General features: G+C 40.9%; 1 long non-coding RNA gene across 1 annotated transcript in view; it reads right to left on the bottom strand.

Annotated features, from left to right (window-relative positions):
* Positions 1-20,736, bottom strand: part of LOC149858034 (uncharacterized) — a 114,777-nt gene that overhangs the window by 77,185 nt on the left and 16,856 nt on the right. Inside the window, exon 5 of the long non-coding RNA XR_016443913.1 lies at positions 1,300-1,412. This is a non-coding gene — a long non-coding RNA (uncharacterized LOC149858034). The remainder of the gene's footprint in view (positions 1-1,299; positions 1,413-20,736) is intronic.

Below are 20,736 nucleotides of genomic sequence, written 5' to 3'. Positions count from 1 at the left end.
CGTTTGTTAAGAAAGAAAAGAATAGACAAAAATAACCAGAAGTTCTTCTTTTTTGTTTTATATAGACAAGAGCAACAATTAGCATTTATGCTGGGAATAAAATAACAACAGATAAATGCCTGCAGTGCTAGAGATTAGCTGAGCTTTGCAAAAGAAGTTTGAATAGTCATCTAATATATTCTAATGCACAAATGAAGCAGATGGTGCACTGTTTATACAGTGTATATTAATGGTTGCACAAGTCAAAGAAATTACCAACCACATATGAGAAACATCTCTCCTCTCCTGTTATTTACCTCTGAGCAGTGCTGTACAAAAACTAAAAAGTCAGAGAACAATGTAAATACTTTGGCACAGAGGGCTCCTTTTTTTGTTGTTTTTTTTTTTTGCATTTTTGTGTTTTGTTTGTACAGTTCACAGAGCAGTGGAGCTCTAGCTCATGGACTTCATTACTTCCAAGCCTCCTGTTCAAGGTGAACTCATTAGTCCCACTAGTTCAGAGCTTCTCTCAGCTTATCTGATGCTGCTTTGTGGGGCACCAGATGGTCTTTGATAGTCTTCCCTTTTAAAACTACAAATGAGAGCTTGTGGCCCTAAAGCTGCCCTTTGTGCCTTTGAAACTCTCCACTTTTGTTTCTGAGTTTCAGCATTTTCCACAGTGAGCCTCCTCCATTTTCCCTACCAACTTCCAGGATACAAATGACAACCTGAAACCATCTTTTCTTTGCTACATAAATGTAGCTGCAAGCACAAATTAAGGACAAGGCAGAAACCTTTCTAAACAACAACCCAAAAGATTACAATTTTCAAAACCCTTAATGCTTTGCTCCAAAGAGTTCTGGTTCAAGACAGTCTTTCCCAGGAGCCCATAGTGTTCTTCAGCCACAGGACAGAGGATATGGATGCACAGAGATTTAATGGCCAAAGGACATTCATGTTTTCTGAAAAATGACTATCGTGTTGTTCACTGCCTAAGGAGATGCTTGCCTTGCTTTTTGACCAAATGTATAGCACTTCATTGGCACAAAGCTTCACCTCCAATTAGAGGACTTTTGCTAAATATCTGAATGGGCACAGCATCATCACCAATGGTCGGAGAAGAGAAACCGTCTTGGAGATATTTTGTACAAGATTTTGATACAATGATTTGTCTTAATATCCACATCTGAGAGAAGTTACATACACTATTACTCTAACTTTGATCCTATATATCTTACTTTTCTTGTTTCCATCAGATCAGGAATGAGCTTTGGCCATTATTGGTAGAAGTGGCAATTTTATATCCATTCTTGGTCTTACCTCAGGTTGCTTTGCTGGTTCTTGTTTCAAGGGAGTTGTTGGACTTGCAGGAGGTTGTAGAGATAACTCTGGGACTATCATGTGTTGTGTTCTTCTGTGTCTCTCCCCTTATCCTTAAAAATAAAGAGTCATCATAAGGCACTTAAAATTAAACACTGATTTTTCAAATTGCACCCTTTAATCGGCATTGATTCTTAGTATGACTCATAAGAACATAAAAACTGCCACTTAATGGTCAGGCCATAAGTCCATCTTGCCCAATACCCCTTGTTACACAGTGAGAGAGAGTAAATGATAAAAGGAAGAGTGAACAGGGTATGTCCAGGGCTCCCCCTGTTCCGCTCCCATTTGCAGCATTTATGGTCTAGGAAATTTTGCTTCACAGGCTGTACCCCATGTTCAATAGCTACTGATGCCCCTTTCCTCCAAGAATTTGTCCAATCCCTTTTTGAATCTGGTTAAACTGTCAGCTTCCTCAATGTCTTGTGGCAACAAGTTCCACAGTTTGACATGCTGTGTGAAAAATTGCTTATTTTGGTTTAATGTACTACCTATTAGTTTCATTTTATGACCCCTATGAAATCAATTAATGGAGTGAATTTAGTTGACTAATTCTGAAATTGTATGGCCTCAATATAAGTCAGTGTTTACTCAAGGGGTCTACTTTTGGCCCAATCAAAAATAGAAGACAGAGACTAGCACTTAAATTTAGTACCTCTTGCAAAAAAATGTAAGTTTTATCCACTTTGCACATTCAATTTATTTACATAGCCCTTTCAAATTACATGCTTTCTAGGCAGTTTATTCATTTTATAGTTTCATTATGGAAATTTTCTGGCTTTTTGAACCCATAAAACTGACTTAAATGTCTCCAATGATCTGCTTTTAAAAAGGCTTAGTTAGTAAAATCATAAAAGGACCAGCAGTGCTGTAAGGGGTTCAGGAAACAAATACATTTCTTAGCTTAGAAGCAAAATCTGCTGAGCCCGAGCTTAAACAAAATTAGGTAATGAGACATTAATTTAGCGCAGAGAATTGGTACAGTATTGACTTTGTGTATATTTTAAGTTCCATTCTGGCTACAACATTTCGCATCTCATGGTACAGGTCTTTTTCTGGCTTCCAATTTACCTAAAGTCAGCTAGGTGCCAGGAGCATCAGCAATGATGGGCTGCAGTTGAAGTCCTTTTACTGGGTTGACATTTGGCTGAAAAGCAATGAAGCCATTAAGAGGAGGAACTGCCTGCATTTATTTTATCTAGTCCAGTGCTATACAGCTACATGAGTCATACTGCATTAACTTGGTAACTGTGGGTTTCTTGCACCTTAAGTGCAATGCTAACAAGCTATCATCATACATCTTGGAACCGGTGAAGAAAACACGGATTCTGGGAGGAGTTAGAACCGTTCTGAGGACATAATACATTCACCACAAAGTGCATTTGTGATGACACCATGTACTTAGCTATTTTTGAGCTATTTCCCAAAAAAAAAAAAATGAAGCTGGTGAATACATTTTCCTAAAGACAGTAATAATAATGGAACTGTTGCCAGAAAGATACAAGATGGTTTGACAATAATAATGGTGCTTTGCTGAAGTAAAGGCAGGAAGTTGTGTGTGATTTATTATATATATTATGGACAAGAAATGAGGGGTTATAAAACTACTACCTTTTAATCCCCCAAGTACTGGCTACTGCATCAGCAGCCTGTGTGCTTTGCTGGGGTAGAAGTGGACTGCATAAGGAATGGCAAAGTCATGAATCTGCCTCCTACATCCTACTAATCAGTAGAGGTGAGCTGGCACAGCTGAAGATATGATCTTCTGTGGTTAAGGGGTGCTAGAAGACTTGTTCCTGGGGCAATTGCCTCAGCACTGCTTCCTGAGGCTGAGCACCTAAACCTGGCTACTTAATAATAAAATACCCTTCCCATGTTGTAGTAAGAGCAAAGGGTAAAGGACATTTACCCAAAGGAAGTGGTGAGCACTAGTATTAGCCCCTGGTTCTAGGTTCAGTGTTGGTCACTATAGCTACTTCATAACAGCAGCAGCATATGTATTGCTTATATACACATATACACAAGGGTAAATATGGGAGGGTGGGGGACAGACTTCAGTGCAATGGCTCTAGGTTTCTCCCAGGGTGAATGAGAAATAGAATAGACAATACTGTCCTAATATTTTCATTATCAGTTCCATTACTGAACCGAATTGTAAAAAAAAATCAGCAGCACTACCTGGATATTTAAGGTCTTGGTAAGGTATTACATTAAATTACTTTATTACTAAGTCTCCAAATTGGGTTGGTCTGCTTTTATATGAAAAAATGATAAATCTCCTCATTCTTCTCTGGCTGGACATACAAACAAATTATTGCAGACGATCAGTTTGTACCAACTCCCTCCTGTGTTATCTTTCATGCTTTTTTTCTCTTCAGATTCGCTCAATGGCTGCTACTCTTTTCCCCCTTCCTCTTCTCTTCCCTCATCCCCTGACTAGTTTCCCTTTCATAGTCCTTGCCTTCCCCTTTATTCTCTACTGATCTTCCCTCCACTCATCCATGCCAAAAAGAAAAACAAAATTGTAGAATTAACATAATACTGGTGACATCATATTGCTCACTCTGCTAGTGGTACACATCCCATTCCCCTAGTCTATAAACTCCTCGGGGCAAGTACTGTTTACTGTGATATGGGCTTATCTATACAAGATGCTCAGTGATGTAGCTCATCCCTATGGTGATGTAGCATCAGCAGTCACAAACCATGAAGCCAGTGGTAGTGTGCAGTAGGGTTGGAAACAACCCGTGCGCCACCGGGACTGAAAGGTATTTACTAAATGATTGCACAGTAACAACAGCACAGTCGGGCGCATGTGTAGATGAGCCCTGTGATTAACAGGTGCCTAGCACAGTGGGATCCAAATCCTGGTTCATCTTTAGGCATTCTTACTATGTAGAAAATGGAGAAGAAGCCACAGCTTTTTTTGTCTTTTGTATTCTGAATGAAATAAATCATATAAAGCTTGTTTTTCCAGTCTAATAACATCCAAATGTTTCAGTCGGGATTATTAATTCCTAGAATTACTTAATTTTATCTTCAAAGTGAGAGTTCTGAGTTGAACTATATGAACTCTTACCAGGAAACTTTATAACATATTAGTTGGAATAAAATTGCTACAAATAAAAAAAATTGGATTATTTCCAAATGGCTATCATTAGTTTGGAAAATGAAAATGGAAACAATGGGGACTCAAGTGTCATCTGTTTGGAACTCAGTTTTGAAATTAAGTAATAAATTAGAGGCCCAAGGTGACATGGTTGTTACATTAATGCAAGAAAATAAATCATTAAGAAGTAAACTAGATTAGTTTAATAATAAAAAGGTGTGAGCATGAATTACATATGAGTTAGGGGGTGAAACATAGTGTTTACCCTCGAGATAATTGGAATCTGAGTATCTTGTCTTGAGACTCTATCCACAAAACCAGCTGCTAGGCTAGGGACAGAAGTTATGGGACTTATACCATAAACTGGTATAAGTGATTGCAAACTGGTTCAAATCTGCAACACAGCAGAAGTTCCATGCACATAAATCACTTTTACAATGGCCAAAATCAGTTTAAAATAAACCTGGAGGGATGTGCTATCAGACCTAACTTATTTAGGTTCAATCTGTTTATTGAACTTCTGTTCCAGTTCCCCTCCAGATTCAAATTCAGTTTCAGTCCCCCAGCTTCCCAGGATGCTTTTCACCTCCCCCAATACCCTCTCCTCCTCACAGGGTGGCCGAGCTAGCCTTAGCTCAAGCTGTTTGCTGCAGTGGAGCAGGGAGGTGTGCTCTAGCACACCCCAGCTTCTGGCCTGAGCCACTGCAGGCATGCCGCTGCATTTCTAGAATCAAAAGTGAATGTCTGTTCACTTGATTATTGGTTCAATCTATGCAACTTAGGCTAACTTGGAGAAATTGAATGAATTCAGCTTTGGGCTTTTTGACTGTCTGTACTTAACCTATAAGTGTACTTTCTTAGGACTTCGAATCTCTGAATTATTGAAAAACAATTTAAAATACATATGCTTGTATTTAAAACATCTAGTTTCACTCCTTTTCAGTTTCTGATGCCTCCTCTCTGTGTTACACTTAAGAAGTGTTTAACCACTTAATCACGTCTTAAATTGTGACCTGGCTATACACTGAACCAATTAAGAGCATGATAAAACAAGCAATAAGCTACAAAGTTATTCAGCAAAGAATGTAGAATAACTTTGTAGCTTGTTGTAATTGTACCATTAATTGAATGTGTGGCCCTGTGCCTGGGAGCCCCATCAACTGAGGGACTCCCATACACAACCTGCTGTTAGCCACATCTGACAGGGCTCATAGTGGGGGAAGTTTTCCCTGCACTGCTCCTGCTGTGAGCCTTGTTGGCTGTGGGGGCTTGCAGCGAGGGCAGCATGCACGTGTAGAGCAGTCCTGACTTCCATGCATCTGAATTTATGTAATGATTCTCTACCTTAATAGATGCAGATCTGTAATATGATGCAACACATTTTATTAAATCAAGAGACACAGGGGGGAAAAACAATGGGGGAGTTTTGTCATAGCAGTTAACTTCAGGTGTAGAAAACAGTTATGTCAATTGTGACTAGAGATACACCTCCCCACTGATATATTATTATTTGCTCTCTTAACATTGTTTTTTAATGGCTGACGTCTAAGAAATATGAAAACTGATAGAACATCGTAATTTTGGGGTCACATTTCCAAGGGGTCCTCAACACAAGCCCTTATTTTGCGCATTATGTACACATAAATGCTGTTTGTCCAAACAGCTGAAAGCAAAGTCAAAGCTTTTAGAAATGACAAAGTAATAAGACACCACTGGCCAGTTTTTCAGTCCCGGCGTTCCTGTCAGTAAGGGAGTATATGTGATATAGTGATGGTAGGGAAATCTCAGAAAACTCATGGAAGAGACCAGGGCAGAGGCTGAAAATGCTTGAAAGCTTCTGGGGCATACAGACCCAAGCATCGCCTCAATGGTATCATGTGCCAGCCTATCAGTGGGCTCTGGATATATAATCAATAGAGAATAAAAATCCACAGCTTATAATATCCATGGATGTGGTGGATCAATCTTCTCTTGGTTACGTTTCTGCACATGCATGTAACAGTCAATGGGACACCCACCTGGAGGTAACAGAACAGAATTTCATCTGCAATGAGCAGTGATTGATGGAAAGTCTCTACTGGATTTTATAAAATTTTAAACATCCCAACATGAAGAGTGTGTGTGTGTGTGTGTGTGTGTGTGTGTGTGTGTGTGTGTGTGTGTACACTCAGTCTTCCCAAACAAAGCAGTCTTTGGAACAAACCAAATCCTGTTACCTTGTCCCCTACACAAAGAGGGGAGCCCCCTTCCCTTCAGCCCCTTCTTGCAGCATGTTTTTCCACTCATAGCTTGCTTCTTCCTCCCCTTTTAAAGCTCCCAAAGTGACACTCCCTGCTTATCCAAACACCCTGCAGCTGGGCTTTCTAAACACAGCTGATTGTTCCTTCTTAAAGGAGCAGACCACCCTGTTATGTTGTAATTCATTTAAACCTTTGTATTCTCCTAACGCGTTGTTCTTCTGAGGAAAAGTGAGGATATCTACTAATTCTTTTATGCTGCAAAGAATTGTGTAGTTACTAAGTTTCATACATTGTGAGTAGTCCCACTGAAATCATGTGCGGGGTTTGTAAGATCATGGCATAAATCAATGTATTCCCTCTGTTTTTGATCACAGGCTCAAAATTTGCATGGTGCTGAATGATCAAAGGGAGTAGAGTGTGCAGAGTACTTCACGGAAAAGACTAGAACTTTTGCTCCATTCAACCCTGAGTTATTATGTGTAATATCCTTCCTTTGGAAATATCTGCTGGCAGGAGATTAGAGGAACTGAGTGAGTGATTAAGAAATGCAGGGCACCTCTGATTCAGATTTGCTAAGCTTGAGTGATAAATGATCAGGGTTGTACACAGGTTGACATACACATTGTGCTTGGATGGTTGGTAAGAAAACTAGCAGGATGAACACTGAAACTTCTGTCAAACTCAGAGCATTGCTGTCAGTGTCTTTTTTCCAACATGAATAAGAAAAAGCAGGACATACACCAATGAAATCAAGGAGGAGGAGAAATAGCAGGAAGAGTGAAAACATACTGGGTGCCTATATATATGCAGAGAAGCTGCTCCAACACACTGTAATTACAGTGCATCAGAGCACACTTGCTTAATCAAGTTTGCTGGAGTGTGGTAATTACTGCACTCCAACAGACTCCAGCAGCATGTGTATCAGCATCCCTGCATTGAAAATTGGCAGCAGGGGCACTTTAACTAAAGCTTGTCAAACAAGCTTAGTTAAAGTGACTCTGCCACTATTTTTCAGCATGGGTATGCTGATACACATCACACTTCATGCACTTTAATTAGCATGGCTCTCAGAGCCACACTAATTAAAGTGCACCCCTTCCCCCCACACTCCTGGAGCACATCTATAAATGCCCATTGTTAACAGTATTTGGCCCTTAATCTAGCAGGTAGAATTTACAGAAATGCACATGTTCTTTACTGTCTACCTGCTTCCACATTTTATGAACCCACATCAAGCTGCTCTGTCAAAAATATAGCATAGTATAGGCACATAAACATTGGCTATTTTCTGGGTTCTGTTTGAGAAAAAGGGCACGCATAACTTCTCCTGCTACGAATAATAAGTAGGTGGCAGCCATATTCATTTTCTGGGACAATTATTCTTCACTACACTTCTTCCTAAATTAGTCTTAAAGGCTATGTACAGACATTCAAAAAAGCCCAGAGTGGAATTGATCTAAGGTACGTGGTTTTCTGTAAGCAGTATAGTTTAGTTTAGCAATGAACTGAACACACTTTCGCCCTGTGGTGGCAGGGAAAATCTTAGGCTGGGTTCTGCCATTTTTAAATCAGTCTATGTATGTCAGACTTCTGTTTTGTTATGGGTATAGACTGGTTTCTGATCACTTATACCGGTAGAAGTGTTATGTTTGTACCTGATCAAAGTGAGTCTGTTCTGATAATGGGGGGAGGATGAAGGGTAGGGCAAAGGGTTTACAGGGACAAGCATTTTACATATTGTATTCTGATTGGTCAACTAGGCTCTTGTCATTAGCTGGGAACAGGGCCTCTACTGGGGTCTACTCTCTTCCTGTCAGCTTATCTAGAAATAGGTATGGCAGAGTTGGGAGTAACCTCTGTTTCCATTTGTCCCAGGCTTCTTTTTGATGACCCTGACAACTCCAAGTAGCCACACAGAAATCTGTCATCTCTTGGGGTTTATCCAAAACTGGTTCAAGGTGGCTTACCTCTAGCTTAAATTTTCATCATAGGAAGGTGTGCATCAGAGGAAGAAATAACCCTTCATCAAGTCCCTGACAGTTCCATGGGGAACTCGGATAACACCTATTTTCCACTGAGTAACCCCACTGAGTGCATCACATGTGCACTTTCCTGTGGACTAGGCTAATTAGCTCTGCAGTAAAGTGTCACAGTCTACATGTATGCTTGTATTAGGGCTCAGTAAACTAATTAACTCTGCCACACGATAGTACTGACAGAGACAATACTATCTTATGGCACAGTAATGAAATGCAAGCAAATGCATGTGTAGACGGTGACTGCTGGGCAAAAACTGCACCCAGTTAGCCCAGCCAGCCAGAACCAGACCCTTGGCTTCTGCCAGCCCTTCCACTGCCCAACACTGCCACCTGGAGGCTGGGCTGACCCTCTGTACTCCCTGGCAGCCTGGGTCTGTTGTGCCTCATGCAAATTGTAGCTGTCCTGGGTGCACATGTAGGTGCTGCACCCAGGAATAGTATATTCTGGCTCAAATGGCTCTGGTGTTTATTGTGTCACGTAGATGCAACCACTCAGACTACTGGGATTGCTCGTGAAATGAGGTTCTCCAGCCTGCAGAGAGGTATTCCATTCTTCTCCTTTGGAAAATAACATGTTCTTTTTCCCCAGCACACATAAATGTAATTTAGTGAAGAAATTATAACGTAGTGCCTAGACTTAGTCATCCTTTGACATCTGTTTTTAGATCAATACTTTTAAGTCAGTTTCCAGTAACTGAAACTATGTCAAAAGGGTGTTGCTTCATCTAAGAAGAGCTTGCAGCAGGCATGCCTGAGATCAGAATTGCCTTTATTAGTCACTATTGCATATACATTTGTATTACCCACATTCTATTAAGGTTCATGTTTCCTTCCGGAACCAAAATACTCAGCACGTACCAGTCTCTTTTCAGAACTGTCCTTGGGGAAAAATCATAGAAATCCCACATGAGCAGTTTTTCAATTATCTTAATTAATGGAAGAGGGAAAGCAGCATTCACAACAATGTGACACATTGTCCTGCCTATTTAAAACTCCCACAAGGCCAAAGCCTAGTGAACCTATTAACATCAGCAGCCCAACCGATGGCCATGGAGCCAACACAATTAGGTCAACTTGTTGCAATGGACATTGTGTCTGTTTAAGGATCAGAAGTCAAAATAAAAGGCCTACTCCTGATAGAAGCTAAACATGTCTTGCATGGCACACAGTGCCTACTACTTGTATCAAGTCCAGTCACATTTGCAAGCATTTTGGCCTTGATCCTGCACCCACTGAAGGCGAGCTCCTACCTTCCACTGAAGGATTAGATCTTTGGTCTGATCTTTCAAAGACCTGTTCAACACCTTGTCTATTTCTCAAGGGTAAGACCAACCCAAATCCCATTTTAAAAAGACTGTTGCTTTAATAACTGAAAAAGTGGCCTAGGGTAATATATGAAATACATGGCAAAAGCTTGCTGGTGCATTGCCCAAAATTTCACAGTGGTACATTTGTTGTGTATGTTCATAAATAAATAGCCATTCATTTCCATCTCAGAAGGAGATTAGCTTTAATTAGGTTTCATTTGAAATTAAAGTACAAACAGCCTCAAAGCTATTTTAATCTTACAAGAATATTTTCTTGCCATATTTTTCATATACTATCCTCTGCAGCATTAATGAGATTGCTGCATGGGGAGAACATAAATAAGGCACAATTTGGTAATAATAGACCAAAGAGAGTCCAATGTTACATGGAAATATTATGAAACAAATAGTTAAAATTTTATGGACTTTACATGCCTCTGTTCTCTTAAAAGAAGTGGATTTCTGTATAAATATGCACTGTAAGTAGGTTGTAAATGGCAACCTATTATATTTTCTTTGCTTATATGTCCAGACATTCTTTGTAAGATTCACTGTGCATTGAAATGATATGTAAATTTGTTATTTGGCCTTATCCTTGACTGTATATAATTAGAAAAAAATGTTTTGAGGTTTTGCCTGAAGTGGTAAAATACATCATCCTATCCTCCTAAGAATGTTCTCGTACTCTCAGCAGACATCGAGAGTAAAGCATTAGATGTCCTTGTTTTAAAAGTCTTACCACATAAAAGACATCAACAAGAACCCCATTAAGCTATGGATGAAAAAAAGGTAAAAAGTATGCAGGCAACTCATCTTAACAATGGCAGGTGGGATTTATGAGAGAGGCTTTTTGGTGTGATATCTTTTATTGGACAAACTGCATGGTTGAAGTAAAGTTAGACAAGTTTTTAAATGCTAGACATTCTTCATCAGGTCCTGCGCTTGAAAGCTTGTCTAACTTTATCCCAACTCTGCAGTTGATGTAATAAAGGATATCACCCCAGGAAATCCTTGGACCATCACAGGTACAACATAACTCTAGGACTACCATAGCTGGAATTTACAAACTTAGTGTATTAGACAGCCCAATTGCATTTGCTTTGATCTCTCCATTACCTCCTCACCCCTGTTGCTGACCTTGCGTGCACAGGCTGAGCCCCACCTCTTACCTCTCCCTATGAGCCCCCATTTCATGGGAAGCTATATACACCTTCCTCATAAAAGGATCCAACTTTGTAAGGAAGCACAGACAACTGGCATTAGATATTAACCAGCAAGCAAAAAACCTGGAGATGATGAAGTTTTAGAGGAACTTTTCACAGGAGACAGTTTGTTCATTTTAAAGATCCCAGACAATTACAGCTGTAATGGTAATCCGTTAACTCATCAACATTGTTCACATATCAGAAGAAGACCATCTCCTGGTCATAGGCATGCAGATCTGGGGGCTCACACCCTGGGAGGAATCCAGCACAGCTCCACAGACCTCCTGCGAGTGAGAGCCCCCAGACCAGCATGCCAGGTGCTGTAGGCTGCCACTGCCAGTAGGTGTCAGGACTTTTGGTTTGATTATGTTGAGGTGCAGTTTCCCAGAAACCTTTTCACCTATCTTCATGAAGCTTGGCAGGCATCATGCCCTCAGAAAAGGCTACCATCCCTGCAAATAAGGCAACAAATGACCAAATTATAGGCATTTTCATGATTCCCCCTATGGGTAAAATGTTGAAACAGTGAAACAGTTTCAACGAAACAAAATGGGGCAGTGCTTCAAAATGAAATGATGAAATGAAACACTTTCCCTTCAAAATGGCTAAACAGATGTTGAAATGAACTGATGGTGTTTCACACAGCCCTACTATCTATCTATAGATAGATATATATAGAGAGAAAAAGTGATGCAACAGCCCTAATGCAATACACCAGGAGGAAGGCCATGAGATCACAGTTACTTATATCATCATTGCATTTGATCCATGCAATCCATTCCATATACTGCAACTGAGAGTGTGTAGAGACCCTCAGAAGTCAGTGAGTCTCTCTGAAGGCAGAGAAGGTCGCCTGCATGCTATTAGAATGAGTCCTGTCCTGACAAAGGGTGATGGAATGGTTAAATTGGCATACCCTTAAACGTGAGTTTTATTTCCCCAGTTAGTCTAACGCCGCTTGGGTTCCTTAACCTACAGGACCTGGTACAAAATCCATGCATTTCTTGCATAAAGAATGCAAATAAAGTATACATCACTTTTCTGGTTTTACTGTTGCTATTTTAAGATCTTCTGAATTAAGCCTATCTGTCTCACTCACGTTATTTTCTGCCCTGCTCATTTTTCTTTTTTTGGCCCTATGGCCTTCATTTAGTGCCCCTCCCATATTGCACAGGTTATTGTCTGCAGATTTCAGTCTTGACTGGCCTGGGACAATAGAAATTGGATCATTTAAAAAAATTGAGAAAATAAATAATGTCATGCTTCCTGCGTTTCATTGCTGTCTTGCCAAGCTTGTAATCTATGCAAATACAGAAGTTACTTCTATGGAGAAACCTAGTTGGGCTGGGATCCAAGAGGGATAATCCACAGCACAGCTAAGCAGCACTTTGTTTCATTTTGCTGCTTCCTTTCTATCCTTCCTGCTTTTATCTGAGTGCATAGTGGGTGAGGGTAGGAGCATGCATGTCACTGGCTGAAGTTATAGTTCTTCCAGGCCCCTGCAATGCATGTTAATGAGAAAATACTCTAGTCCAAGCTCAGACAGCATTTTTACTTAGTGTATTTTTGGACCAAACACCCGACCTATATTTTTAAAGACAGCAACTTTCTCCAATTGCCAAAAGCTATTTTTATGGTGCCCACTGGCCCCAAAATGAGTCAGGTAGTTTAAGCTCAGTTCAGTTCTGGTAGTTAAAGCATTGCTAAGGCAGACCTCTGCAGTTAACTATAACATAACAAACTTGCATGTGTCTATTTTCTTTATTTAAACTTTACAAGCTAAAATGAGGGGGAATTTTTTTTTGCAGAAAAAGCCTTTAAGAGAAGACAGAAAAGATGAACGCTGACACTACTGAACTCCTTTATGATCCTTTCCTTAGTGATGCAAGAGAAAGATGCTTGAATGATGACAGATCCAGAATGTCAGAATCCAATGATTATGGCTCAAATGAGGAACTGAAGCAGCCAACTGAGGCGTGTTCAGAAGTTCTGGTCTTGTTTTTTTCAAGTATGAAGACAGGAGAAGACTATAAAAAACAATATTAATACTTGCCACAAGGATATCTCAGCTCACGGATGGCAGCCAGCCAATTAGGGCCTGGAGAATTGTATTGAGTTATACAACCTGGGGAAGAAAAGCAAGTCATAGGGCACAGAAAAAAAGGTTGCCTGCTTTGTATTGCAGGTGCCTTATGTTGAAGATTTGACAGGCCCTTTCTGTACACCATTCCCAGACTACAGAGAAATGTTTCAAAGTTTAGGAACATCTCTTTGGCTTTTAGAGCAGACAATTCAGGAAGATGAAAATGGAAGTAAATGGGCAACAGAAACATTTTTATTAGCATTGTTGAAAACTGGCCATTAGCTTATTCATCAGCATGAATGGACAGAAATCTATCATTGCACCATTGGCTTAAGCCATAGCAGTAATTTTCTTACCGTGACAACTGTACTGGATACCATTCTCAAAAGTACTTAAGTGACTTAGGCTCTCAGGGCACCTGTACGTGTTTCAGGGTTGGGTGGTATGGGGGGCGGGGGGGGGGGGGTGGCATTTTAATTAGAGTGGCTCTAAGTGTCTGCTGTGTCTTCTGTATTCAGCTTCCTATGTTTCAAAATGGCAGTGGGGGCACTTTAACTTAATGCTTGTTCAACAAGCTTTAGTTAAAGGGCCTCCACCATCATTTTGGAACATGGGGATGAACATGAATGCATGAGACACGGCAGTACAGAGTAATTAACTGAGTCGTCTGTGATGCGTTCTAATTAGAATGAATCAATGTGCCCTTAATTTCTAATAGTTCAACAGACCAGAGTCAATGATCCTGAGTGACTTAGGTGCTTCCATGGAGTGATCATCTGGGTGCTTTTGAAAAGTATTATCCACTTTCTTTAAACTAGAGCTGGTTGAATATTTTCTGACATTTTTTTAGTTGAGCATAAGTAGATTTTATGCTTTAAATAAGAATAAAATGTTTAAATGTTTTATGATAACATTCTGCACAGCAATAAAGGCAATGATTGTATATCAACAAAATAGTTGAAATGTTATGATTGTGTTAAGTACTATTCTTGGTTCTCAATGATGGTGTGACAGAATTGATAGACTTCTAATTGATACCTATCTCAATTGCTAGAATTTCAATTTCATAGCAGAATGAAAACATTTTTATCCATCATTCAGTTTTGGTAAGAGGGGGACACTTCCAGTGGTGCGGCGTGCATTTGGGGCTGTATGAGCCAGAGTTCAACTTTCATGGATGGATTTGATCCATGCAGTCCTGGTCCCATTTAATTTAATGGAATTTTGTTACCAGCTTCAGTGGAACCAAGTCTTCACACTTGAAACTAGTTTTGCTCTATGAAAATCAGCCTGAGTGCTGGTACCACCCAAGGCATTGTTGGCTTAAAGTGGGACAAAAGTTGGAGCAGAGGTAGTTTTTTACTCTATCCTAAAGAACAAGGATACCCCCCCCCCCCAACCTCTACCAAGTCAGGGTAGACGGAGATAAGACTGCATAAGCTGGACTCTGTATGTGTGATGATATTTGTTAGGCCTTTCTTGTAAAACATTGGTGGAAAACTTAGATGAATTACAGTTTGCAACTGGAACTAATATCTGGTTCAAATATCATTATTTAATTTATTGACTGAAAAAAAACTTGCAAGCAACATAGCAGATGTTAAGCAGGGCTGGATCTCGGGGGAGGGTGCATTGCTGGACTTGCACCCCCTTTTGCTTCCTGCTTCACCTAAAGTTTAAACCAACAGCCTAGCAGTGGCAGCAGCATTTCTAATCAGGCAGTGCTGTGGGACTCACCGGACTTCCTGGCTCATTGTAATCTACCTGATCCCTTCTAATTTTTTCATCCCACAAATGTTAACCACCCTCTTCTTTGTAATTGATCTTGATCTTCCACCAATCAAACTACCCTTTGTTCTGTGATTCTACTGTCTGTTCTCTGCTCCTGGTAATGAAACTCCTATTTCACAGCCCTGCTGATTGTTTTCAACTCGTTCCAGTGAAGTTCTATTTGTTTTTGCTTCACTCTTCAACTGAATCATATAGCTCTAGGCCCCTAATGTATTAATATAACTTCAAGTTTATTTTTACCTGGAGAAAAATATGTGCTGTTTTATATGTGATGATGCAACTCATTATCTGCACCCATATTTTCAAATGTCTAGATCTACCCATGTTAAAGTTACCATGGTTCATGCTAATCCCTGTGCATATAGTGTGTAGCAAAGTCTTATATGAAAATGTGACTTTCAGTCTACTTGTCAAGTCATGACAAAACAAACCAGAGCAAATAGGGTTTAAATTGGCAGCAGGCTCATTATACACATGCCACAAATTATACACATTTTCACACCAGCTTGGATATGTAAGTATGAAGAGCCACTAGTGCTGCTGCTTGTCAGAGGTCTTTCGTGGCACATACACTTTTCAGAGAAGTTGCCTGCAAACCTCTCACTGCTTCTTGAATCATTGACCTTGAACATACAAATTTCTAGCTCTAGATAAGGTGTAACATGGCCTCATCTATAAAGAGAAGACCAGATGACCCCCTATTTCATACATAATTTTGCATAGACCAATAATCAGCCCATTGGACTCCACACACGTCATCTTGTTTAGCTGTGGGGCAAACACAAAGGGATCTTGAAAGAAACTAAGTAGCCACAGTCTTCCAGTAAATCTCACCACAAAGCTACTCTGCAAGCCTCAGTCTAGGTTAGATTTTATTCCTGTGTTGGCAAAGGGCCTGGGGCTGAGAGGGATGGAAGGCATCTAATCACCCCTTCACCAATATCTTGCAGCTGACTGGTGTTTCTGTGGCCCTAAACACTGATTCGTACTGAGGGTTCCTCTAACTCAAAACAGTAGGACCACAGGACTTGGGATAACTGGAAAACAACTAGGATGTGGGCAGCCACAACTTCTTCCATCACAGAAATGTCCACTCGTCTCCATTCTGACACAACCTGGGTTGCCCAGTATTCTGGGACCTGGGTGGGTGAAGTGGGTCTGCATCCAAAGGGGCAGGCCCCCTGCAGTGAAGTTACAGCATTAAGGGGCTGGCCTAGCACCATTTTGTGGTTAATAGGTAATAAAAGAAAGGAACCATGAATTGGCCCTGGCTTCCCACTTGGTACCTGAAGTCTCAGCACAGGAGCACTGAGTCTGGGAGGGGGAAATATTAGCTGTTTCAAAAAATAAATCTGCAATGCCCTAAGCGGGTGAAATAATTCTTCAGCTTCTCAACTCCTTTGGAATAATCTATGAGCTTCCACTTTTCACCAGAGATAGACTCAGGTAAATCAAAATCTGGTTTCCATTTTAGTGCTTTACCATAACCATATCATATCCTTTGCTGTCCTAAATTCTCATCAAAAAGTTCATTTAATGTTTATTACCTGTCAGTGCATTCTCAGGCGGGTGGGGTAGCATCTGGTTAAATAATATGCCAAAGTCTTTACATCAAAGGTACTTAACTGATACTACAGATAGAAATCTCATAAAAGGTGGGCAATTAGACAAGGAGATGCCTCATCAATGGAGGGACAGAACATTAAAATGGTGAATTTTGAATGAAAATGCAGTTATGTCTATCTACCTTTTTCCTGTATGTGGTTAGTATGTGTTTGTACAGGGCTACAAAAATCGGTTTCTTCTGGAGCAAAGTCTTTTCTGGTTAGGTAGCACGTAAGGTAAAGAGCTGCTACTTAATGTTGATATGTGCAGTTCCTAAAGAGACCTCTTCATTTGCTTTTTACTGCTACTTGCACTACCACTATATTGTTGCTCAAATATAATATGATCTGATGTGCCTCATTCAGGGCTTAGCAAACTCATTTTGCTTAATATTTAATGGAAACCACAATCATGAATCGTAACTGAAAATCACAGGTGTGACAGCTTGACTCCTTCCCACTGACTTTATCATCACTGGGCTTATATTCTGCTGTGGTAAATAGGCAGGGAAAAAATGAAGGATAAAATGGTTAGAGTGAAAAAAAAAAGGACTATACGAAAGGGAACAATGAGGCTGATAAATATACCATCATCATTCTATTGATGGGGCTGATGCTCATCCTAGCATAGCTTTTGATTTAATGTGGGGCCTCTCTTATTCCTAATACATTAAACAGCTCAGAAAGTCAGGGGAAGGCAGAGTATGACTGCAAAAGTTTAGCACTATCATTCACTTACATGGAAATTTCCAAATGAGTTCCCATTTCCTTTCCTTGCATTCTAGTTCAGAAAAAGTTTAGCATATTACTTTCTGCATTATTTATATATACACTGCAAACATTTTATCACCTTCACTTTACATTTTGAAATTCCTTTTGGGAAAAACTGGTCTTTATGGGACTGACTTAAAAAGTATTACACCATAACCTTCCCTCCAAGGTCTTCAAAACTGTTTTTCTCCCATAACTTTGACTCGCCAAGGAATGAGTTCTCAGATACTTGAACGGCATGATGATCTCATTTGATTCCACTTTCAATAATATGATTCTGGATATTACCATTGTTTTTGAAGGACTCTGATTACAGTATTTCCCAACGACTGCACAAAAAGCTCCCCCGTGACATCTGGGTTGTATGAATTTTATTTTATCATATAACTCAATAAAAGCAATAAAATCTTTTTCCTAGATTCTGAGCAGAAGCAAATAGTCATTCAAATGTGGAAGGCATTCTTGTTGTCTGTCTTCTATGGAAGTGCTAAGCCCCTGGTATATATACTTTCTTCTAAATTCCAAGATCCTTCTACTGCCATCCTTTCAATAAGCTGAAAGGAGCAGTCCCTTTTATATATTACTCCTCTCAACTAGAGCTCTTTGAGAATTTTTCAATCACACATTGCATTAGAAAATTCCAAGCCATAGAAACCAAAGCTTTTCACTGAAACCTAATGACTTGGAGGAAGTTTTCTTTGGTAAAAAATATTTAGGTTCAGGACAGGATGTCTGGTCCAAAGCTGAGGGTTGTACTGCACTTCCCAAGGGAGAGTTCTCTGAGACCTGAAATACAGAGACCCATTTTGTTCTGTTTTCAGTAGTCAGTTCTGGTTATTGCCCTGATTTTTAAAAGACTCAGTTTATAATTCCTCCACCACATAAAAATGTCCCACTCACCTGAGAGGCAGAGGGACCAAAATTCAAGCCCTTGCTCTACAACAATCAGAATAGAGACTTTGACCCTGCATCTCTCGCATATCAGGTAAGCGTCATACCTTAGGTTCTTGGCTATTCTAGGGAGTGCCTTTCTCTCCATTTTCATAACTCATTTTTAAAGGAACATTAAAAAAAAATCTAGGCTGTATTGCAATGTAGCATGAACTGAGGGTACAAACTTCAAAATACTTCACAAAACAGAATTTTGGATTTCTGTCGGGATCTAGTCACAACAGCTCTTAAGTAACAAAGTTCCCTTATTTCCATTTTACAAGTAGAAAGTAGAAGGATTAAAGGCCAGATCCAAAATAGGCCTTAGGTGCCTAATTTCTTCCTGAAAAGTAACTAAATCTAAGTGAGTGCTTCAGAAAGCCCCACTTAACCATTTAGAAAACTAATAAGCCATAGGGGAGCAAGAGAAAACTAGAGATGGTGCTTGATATTCACTTGCTATGAAGGCCCACAACTACTGCCATCTTGATGAGGCCAAACATTTAAGTGCCTGAACCCATTTGGGATTTTCAGCTGTGACAGCCCTGCCCCTAAGTCAATGGAGAGGTCCAGCCCAGAAGGCACACACATACACAATGCCTAATGTCCGTGGGCAGCATTGAGTTCAGCACCCACAGCTACTCTGAAATACAGTCAGGGGTGATGGCAGTAGAGGTAGTGGTGCTGGAGCCAGTGGTTATTACCTTCTGTGTAATGGCCTACCGCCTTTCTGGCATGTGCTTAGAAAGTGGGAGCCCCATTCTAGGCCCCGTGCAGACTGAGGATAAACAAATCCATATCTCCCACCCGTTGGAGAGTGCCCTAATAATCAGTACCCTAATACTCAAACAGAAATCAGGCTGAAAGGGGGCACCCTTCCACCGCTCAGCCAAGAATAGAAGAGTTACAGGAAGAGAAGAAAAGTAAAGGGGCAGCATGCCCCTGCAGCCACATGATAGTGGGACTCCCCTGGAAGGAGGGAAGCCCCAGTTCTTGTCTCTGTTGCCCAGGCTGTTTATTCATTTTACATTAGATTCAGCTAAAAAAGCAGAAATAAGCTTAGTAGCATTGACTGGTATCCAGGTTTCCCCATCTAAACTCTGGATTCCAAACCCACCATGAGCAGGGTAGAAAAATATGGGTTAGCCCCTGAAGCAGAAATTAAAATTAAACCTTTGCTACTCAATGCAATCAGTAAATGTCCCACACTCTCTGTACTTTCCATTTCCTCTGATTGATACCAAATGTCTATCCTAATCTATCATCCATCTGGAGCCTACCTTGCTCCCTACCGTCTGCTTTGCTTCTCCCTTCTCTTATCTGACCTTTTTTTCCTCTCTACAGTTTCTGATAGGTCTGCAGTTCCTCTCTCTGGGTTTGTAACAACACCCACCTCCCAAGCCACATCTGGATGAGCACGGACGTTTGTTTCCCCAGGGATGAGGAGCAGCGGCACACTTTGTGCATCTGCTACTTGCCCCCAGGGAACGCCTGTGCCACATGCCCTCTGGCATGTGGCAGGTTACTGCAGATGGGGCAGGGGAGGCTGGGGACATCTCCCTTATCTGGGCTCCTGGGGGCCTCAGGGATCTGCAGCAGCAGCGCTCCTGCAGCTGGGAGCTTGGCCGGTAGCTGGATTGTGGCTCTGGCTGGCCAAGCTCTGGTTTGGGGCAGCACACACTGCTGCCATGTTCACTGTTCCTCTTTTTTTTTGGTGTGGGTTTTTTGACCCCAGGTTCTCCCAGTGTCAACCCCCACCCCATGTTGCAAGGTAGCAGTGTAGGGGTCTGTGGTGCCACATACCACACATCCATCCTCATCTGGACGCAGCCCTAGAGACAGAAGCTACCTCTGCCTCTCCTTTCCCTTCAATAGTTTCCCTGAGCCCCCTTGCCTTTGCTTAGCCCACATCAATTGTTGGCTAAATGTGGCTCAGGACCTTCCAGATCTTCTCTCTCAGAGGAGCTGGTGAGCGAGGGAGCCAGTGAAGCTTGACTGCCTACACAAGAAAGTATTTGCCAAGTCATTCACTCCCTTGCTTCAAGGCAGCAGCAGAAATGCTTCTAACTGTGAGTAAAGGAGAAGTATTTAACTCCTGCCACTCTTCTCTGTCCTGGTATCCCCTGTGATCCTGTCCCTCACTACCTCTTCTTGTTTTCCCTCCCACCAACTGATAAAAAAGAAAGGAGAGATGCTGTTAGCATCATTACCATGGCTCAATTTCTCCCCTACTGGCAGCAACATCCTCCAGGGATGCTGGCTGTGATGGGTGCCCATATTTTGAACCTTGGATCAGCG

This window comes from Crocodylus siamensis, chromosome 8, assembly GCF_052110815.1.
Source record: "Crocodylus siamensis isolate JL-2025a chromosome 8, ASM5211081v1, whole genome shotgun sequence".
NCBI lineage: Eukaryota > Metazoa > Chordata > Crocodylia > Crocodylidae > Crocodylus > Crocodylus siamensis.
Note: the sequence above shows the minus strand (reverse complement) of the source record. Positions and strands in the feature narration are given on the sequence as shown.